General features: G+C 33.5%; 1 non-coding gene across 1 annotated transcript; it reads left to right on the top strand.

Annotated features, from left to right (window-relative positions):
* Window positions 1-1,068: 1,068 nt before the first annotated feature.
* Window positions 1,069-1,142, top strand: TRNAI-GAU (transfer RNA isoleucine (anticodon GAU)). Its single transcript has one exon. It is a non-coding gene; the product is annotated as a tRNA-Ile (tRNA).
* Window positions 1,143-7,811: the final 6,669 nt, after the last annotated feature.

Consider the following 7,811-nt stretch of genomic DNA (forward strand, 5'->3'; position numbering starts at 1 on the left):
TCGTCTCACTGGATGATATTAGGTATGCTTGTGGATTTTTCTCCTTTAGTTGATAGCAAAATTGTGAACTCACTAGCTAACATCTAGTGGGATAAGTTAATGATAGCTTTTTTTTTTTTTCTGAGAGATGGAAGTTACTAAGCACTAATAGAACTCTAGGGGAAATTCATTCTTTAACTAACCATACACAGTGACCCACTGTTAGTATCCAAATTAATATTCCGGCAACAACTTTCAAAAATATAAAAATTAGAATTTCAGAGGAGAAATTCTCACTAATTCTACTTTAAATAGACAATGAGATGTTTCTATGAGGTTAGACCTGTAAATGGTTCAGAAAGGTTTTTAAGGGGTTTTACAATAATATACATTCTGAGAAGTCTTCACTTTGGATTTTGAATAGAACCTCTTTTGTGCACAAGGTACCACATATTAAGGACTTTCATAGTGTATGTTGTGTTCTGTCTGTCTTTTACTGTGAAGTGTAAAACAAGCAAGCATATATTAATAAGATTTGCTTAATTTTAAGTGCACTGAATTTTATTTAGAATGCTTTGTAATTTTACCAAACTTTATTTCTTCCAAAAGTATTAAGTGTCTCAGGAAGGTCCACAACTAATCGATGTAATAACAGGGATATTCTGAAATTTTAATGTTTGGAAGTGCCTTGTACTTAAGGGGTCTGTACTGTAAAGGCATTTTTATTTAACAGCTGGACTCAGCTCTCTTATTGAACAAGTACACTGCGTAAACCAGATTATGTATGTGCTAGTGCTAGAAAGCTGTTCCTCAAATTCAGTGAGCTATTGAAATGAGAAATTCAAGGTGCTTCCATTACTGTATAAAGAGATTCCTATTTCCTTAATACTGTAGAGTTTAGAGTTTGTAGTTTGATCAATCTATCTATCTATCTGTCTGCCTGTCTATCTGTATATTTTTCTTTTGTTTTACTGTTGATGGGTTTCAAGACATATTGTCAGATACAGAAATCAAAATAAAAGCAAATGGTCATAAGGAAGCTTTGCCCCTGCTCTACACTGAATGATACATTAAGAATCAATTTGTAGGGGAGGGTACAGCTCAAGTGGTAGAGCACGTGCCTGATAAGCATGAGGTCCTGGGTTCAATCCCCAGTACCTCCTCTAAAAATAAATAAACCTAATCACTTCTCCCTACCAAGATAAAATAAAATGATACAATAGTAAATAAATATATAAAACATTAAGATTAAGAATCAATTTGTATAAAATTTATAAAAATAATAAAAAAAACCCTCTCCTAAATCTGTCTGTAAATTAGATTGGAAACCTAGTGTAAGAAGTTATCATAATTCTCAAATTCTGAAACTGATCCAATGTTTAAAAGCTTATTATATTTAGCAACATTTTTGGAAAATATCCTGAATGCCTTACTTATGGTATCTTTGGAAAGCGGAAATGTACAGAATCACTTAGATAATTTAAAAAATTGAAGTCAGTCTTTAGCTCTAAAGCACAAATTGCCCCTTGGATAGCTAAATTTGTAACATGCCTCTAAAAGGACTTCCTGAGTTTATGAAAACTAAAGTGATATGACAGAACACGATTTTGCAGCCCTCTTTTCACCCAGCATCCAATGATCTCCACTAATTATCTGAGAAAATATGAGTCAGGCATACAACTTATCAAAATGCTTTTACACGATCAGATTTTTTTCTTAGGTTAAAAGGAGATGAAACACAATTAAAAATGAACTTTACAGCTTCATGCTCATTGTTAAAATGTGACATTCAGTAATAGGAAAGAAACTCTACAGGGCATTATATATATATATATGCCATATCTATTATATAATATATGTTATGTAATCTTTTTTTACATAAGTAGGTAACTAATGGCTTCATCATTTCTGCTTAACAGTTCTTGCTGTTGTAACACAAAGTAGTATCCAAATGTGTAATTTCATAGCACTCCTGTATTAAAGTATAATTTTATAAGATGTCTATTTAGAAATAATTCAAGTGGTTTAATCATGCAGTGATTAATTAAAATTTGTGGATTTCTCAGACACCTTCTACTTGAGTGCACAGTCCGTAAGCATGTATTTGCAACTGTGTAACAAAATATCAACATCAGAATTATAAAAATACATTTAAAAAAATTTACTGAATGCAGTCATGCTCCTCATAAGTGAGTATTAAAATACTTGTGAATCAGAGAGGGTATATGATACTTGGTGTATAATAAATGCATAGTGACATGACCGCAAGATAAAACTTTTCAGGGGTACAGAAAGTGAGGGTCAGTGAAGGGTCCATTCCACAGATAGATGAGGAAGAGAGAGATCTGAATAAGAATGTAGGTGAAGAGTAAGCTGTACATTTTATTTAACTCCAAAAGGTTCTAAGTGATTGTCCAGGAGTAACTGAATCAGCCAATGTGATAATTCACATACCCTAAAAAAAGGTCATCAGGGAATCATGCTGTCACACAATTCAGTTAAACATAGGGTTAACATAGGGTTAAACAACTGTATTTCTTTCTAGAAGCTGCCATCTTCCAGCTTCAGTTCTTCAAAAAAGCCATCAAAGTCTGCAAGCTTGCTTCTTCACCTTTTGTGTGGAGTAATAATATTTGCCCTGATTGCTGCCTGTTAGGTTTGTAAAAATCAAAACAGAAGACACTGAATATTATTATTATTATTTGTTAAAAAAATAGTTTTATCAAAGGTAATGATGAACAGTAATTACAGCAACAATAGTAACAGCACCAAGCCCTCCTGAGCACTCACGGAGTCGGTGTGTTGCGTGGTACTCGTGTACTTTGTTACGTGACCATACACATGTGAGATAGTTAATGTCACAGTCTGCACTTTAGAGTGAAGAAAACAAAGATTAAATTACTTACCAAGGCCGCACAGTTAGTGAATGAGGAGGAACACTTACGTCTGTCCAACACCAGGATCTAAGCCTGTAGCTGCGGAACACTTTCTTGCCTCACCACCCCCTATACATGGGCTGTTGTTTACACGCTTCTAAGAAAGACCTTATCATAGGATAATGTTTTACGTGTTTACTGTCTGCTTTTCAAGAGATCTGACTTCTAGTTCGTGTTCAATAAAAAACAAGTGGCGTAAACAAGGCAGTGACTGCTCAACAGCTATCAGACGTGATCTGGCATTGTGTCAGATCTTTACAAGGTAAATTCAGGGGAAAAAAACGTTTCTGTTTGAAATATCAGCAGTTTAATGAACAGAAATAGTTCCTCACACTTTAAATCTTATATGTTAAGTGTATGGGTCATCATAATTTTACCTGTAGTAACACCTTTATGCTACCAGATGGTAGCAACTAGAAAAGAGATTCTCATCTGGCGTATTTCAGGAGTAAAGGGGACAAATGATTATATTCATATACCTCCATGACTTTGTTGTTATAATTATCAATTAAACTAAAATGTTAGTTAAATGATACTTTCTATGGTCATTTTTTAAAATTATCCAAATAATTTGCCCCGGAGAAGTGCCTGATGCCAAAAATAACACAATCACTATGAATAGAAAGAGACAATTAGTATATTGTAGAAATTTAGAGTGGTAGATAATTTACATAAAGACTGACTCCTGGTCACGCATCTTTTTTTCTCAGATTGAGAATCTTGGATAAGACAAATCCAAAGTTTAAGTGATTCGTATTATTAAAACTGTACAGTGAGAGAAAGAGCATTCATTTTTTTTCAAAATACATTCCCTTATAGAGGAAGAGACAAAAGAAGAGATACTTTCATTGTACATAAAATTTTTAATTATTTTGTCTTGAAGTCATGAATGTGAGGTTCCATCCTGGTAGGAATGTACATACATGATAATTCTGATTCACCAATTTTCCAGTTTTATTTACCCATAAACATATTTTTCTTCTTATTTCCCAATATTATACCTGGCAGTTTTTGGTTGTAAGAATGATGACATCATTGTATTCATTTAAGAAATGAATTATTGTCAAATGCTTTTAGCATTCCTAGAGGCATATATTTTAAAACACTGGAGTTATGGGTTTTCATTGCAACACAGAGCTGGTGCTTACTGTGAATATGCCTTGTCTGATTGCCCTATGGATAACCTCAAGAACACTTCCATAAACTTGGAAGTTTAATGGAGACATATTGATTTCTCAATTTAATGGAAAATGTCTGTGTAATATAAAATAATGGATTCATTTAATGTAGTTACATCCAGGAATACAGATCTCTAAAACTCACACCTTACATGTACTTAAAGTGATGATGAATCAAATAAGAGGTAAAGAGCCCATCTTCCCAGTTGATGCTACATGGTCAGACTGAAAGAACTCCGTCTTAACATTTGGAATCCCTAACTACTGAAAATATGCAAGTACTTTTTTTTTTACATTTTCTATTGTCCTTTCATTCTTTGTTTGAAAATATCTAGATCTCAGTAAGTTCAGATATTAAAAAATATTTTTGGTGTTTACTCATATTACCTCCTTTTACTATGAAATAATAAAGCAAGGTTTTAAGGTGACTGCAAAGTATATTTTCTGGTTTAATTTTAGTCCTTTCTTTCAATACCACCTAGAATGGACATGCTTTGAATAATCCCAGAGGATAGAACCAAGGTCCTCTTGCATCATCAGTTTGTCCCTTACAAATCATTGATTCATGATCTACAAAGGTGGCGAGTAAGGAGGATGAAGTTGTTTTAATCTTTAAAAAAAAAAAAAACACTTTTAATTTTGGAAACCTTTATCCTTTTATTACTTTTACGATATCATTAAGGTTATTATTTTTGTGGTTATTGATGGGAGCACTAACTGTGTCATTAAGCTATTTGGTAACATTTCATTGCTAAAAACACTCACAAGAAAATGTGCTTACAAGTTGCGTCTATACCAGCTAAGAGTTCAGCACTTAAGAAACACACTCAATACTTTTTTTAATGTGTGTAGTAAATGTTGCTTATTGAGAATTTATCTAGGCTGGGAGCATCCTTAAGACCGGTTGAAGATTAAATTATAATACTAAGTGACTGTCGCTAAGGGAAGAAGCAATGCAGAGGTGTTTGCAGGAAGAAAGGGGGAGTTTTACGGGGAGCCTGATGGGAGAGACAGGTGACGGATCAGTAAGTGCCCTCTACACCACTCTCACTTCTGGTCCGTGCGTCTCCATTGATGTTTTCCCAGGCTCTGATTAGCCTAGTTTGAGACAGGCGTCTGAACTTTTGACTCAGCCATCTATAGTTAAGGGACAGAGTCAGGATCATCAATAAAATCTGTTCATAAATCAATATCTGTCACCCTGTTTAATTTGTGTTTGCATCAACTGCCATTTAGGCACATTTTTAGTTAGAATTTCTATTTTTAATCAGTGTCCCAAGCCACTTCAGAATTATTAAGGTGGGGGAAATGACCAGGTATCTAACCTCTAATCTATATCAAGATATCTGATGGCTTATATAGATGCATATACTATTGATGAGTCTAGTCTCTCAACGAGAGAATTATTAGTCTTATTTCTGATTAAAAAGAAGTAAAATATACATTTAATTAGTAGTAGAATTTAGTTATTTTTTCCCCTGAAAGCTTGTGTTTTTCCCCCAAAAGATATTAAATCTAATAAAGTACCTTCATGACATACACATTGCCATTAGGGAAATTAATCACACTGTGGATGTTTATGTGGCTTGCTTACTATTTAGAATCTAGAACATGGTGCAAATTTTAAGAGAGTCTTCAATTTCTTCTTCGTATTTCTGACTCTTAGCGGAGTGGTTGACAGTACAGCAGAACCCCATCCCCTTGTTGGAAGCTTGGTGGCCAGAACTGTCATTGAATAGGATGTTCCTTATTCAGGAAGCATATTTGAGTGATCAGTCTGTATAAGGACCTGTGCTCAGGATACAGTGATATGCAAATGGATATGACCCACACTCTAAGTCTAGTGGGGGACATGGACAATCATGAGGGCCTACAAGTAAGTGGAAAATCGTAGTGTTGGACATCCTCCGAAGAAAAGTTACACCATGCCATGAATGTCCTCAAGAGGGCCTTCACAGTCTTACCTAATGATTTCCTGGCAAAAGTAATCATATTGCTTATAGTAATTGAATTTTTCTGATGACTTTTACCTAAGATTCACCTACAATTTTAGATTACTTTATCCCATGTTATAAAAATTGCCTGCCAGATGTTACAACAACCAAAACACTACATAATTACCAATTAAAAAATTGGTGCAAAAAACTTATTAAAATAATATGATCTCTAAATATTTTTTATTCAGTGATTATGGTAGCATGTATTGCTTTGCTGCTTTCCATGTTTTTTGGTGAGTCTGGAGACCCTGCTTTCATAATAAAGTTGTAAAATGTAAAATTCAGTACAATTATAAAAATTGAGTCTCGATGCCCCAAATCATATAAATTTATTTGCTTAAATTTTAGCATTGATATTGTTTGATTACAAGGAAATGAGCTTTTAATAGTATATAAGTATTTGCCTCTTTATATTTATGGAATCATGTAGAATTGTTCTGTTATTTTGCTAGTGTCTCTACAGAGAGAAAACTCAAAACAATTCTCTACTACATAGACCGATTCTCACAGACCTGGTATTATTGAATAAGGAGATTCTGGCCTAAAGGATCTTACATTTTTCTGTATTTTATATAAATTTGCATATTCAGTTATATGCATTACAGTATTTGACCATTTTGTTATCAGTTTCAGAGTGTGAGTATGCAATAACTGTTTTTCCTTAATGCCATGAATCTTCAAAGTAATCTTTATAAGCAAGTGCTCAGGTTCATTGATAGAGAGGTGACACAAGAGCTCTGGAGACTGCGTTCACATAAATTTGCATGAGTAATTTCTAAGGGCACTATTAATAAGTACACTTAATTATCTATGGTTTGGGGGCATCTGTTGAACTTCAGTAAATTAGATACCCAGGTAATCTATGCATCTCATTTTTCCTTATAGTTAGAAATAAGCTTCCTAGCAAAAACTGCAAGGCCTATTTTTTTTTCCAGTAAAATCAATTTCATTAAAAATATATTAATATGAAATCTATGTTGAAGTTGCTCCTGGATACAAAATTTACCATAACTCAATGAAGAAGTAAAAAGATACAAAGTAATTATTAATCAAGCAGGCAATAGCATAGGATGCATATTAACCAAGCGCAGCCCTTTCAAGAATACAGCCTTTTATCAACCTACAACAAAAGGATTAAATGCAAATGACTTATATTCCAGGAAGAAACTTTAATTTACCAAAAGTTACTGTACTTAAAATTATGATAGGCATGTATGAACAGTAGGATTGTGTTTGTTTAAAAAGAAACAATTGTTTATTTTTTGTGAAAACGCTATAAAATGTTCTTAAAAAGGAATGATCCAACTGACAATATAAAATTAAATTGTGCACATGTGGCATAGTTTACATTCTAAGTGTAGTTACAATTTCAGATGAGCTCTAGGTAGCATAGCAAGCTGGAGTATTGATAGCTGACTTCTTGTGTAAGGGGTTTATGGAAAATGAAAGCTTGGTTTACACTGAAGAGTATGTCAATCTAAACAGGAAAATGAAACAATGTTCAGAGTCAGAAAGATGAAGATTGCAGCTATCCTGGAGAGAAATTAGGGGTAAGAGTGCGTTCTAGGCAGGGCTCAGAAATTCCGTACGTATGCAATATGATGCGATATTTTGGTATACCTTGAGAATTTGAATTTAGATCTTATTTATATAATTAAAATTGTATTTTTGTAAGTAGTAAAGTAATATGGCAAAATTCAGACCCCATCAAATTTAAGCTG

Source organism: Vicugna pacos, chromosome 3 (genome assembly GCF_048564905.1).
Source record: "Vicugna pacos chromosome 3, VicPac4, whole genome shotgun sequence".
In the NCBI taxonomy this organism is placed as follows: domain Eukaryota; kingdom Metazoa; phylum Chordata; class Mammalia; order Artiodactyla; family Camelidae; genus Vicugna; species Vicugna pacos.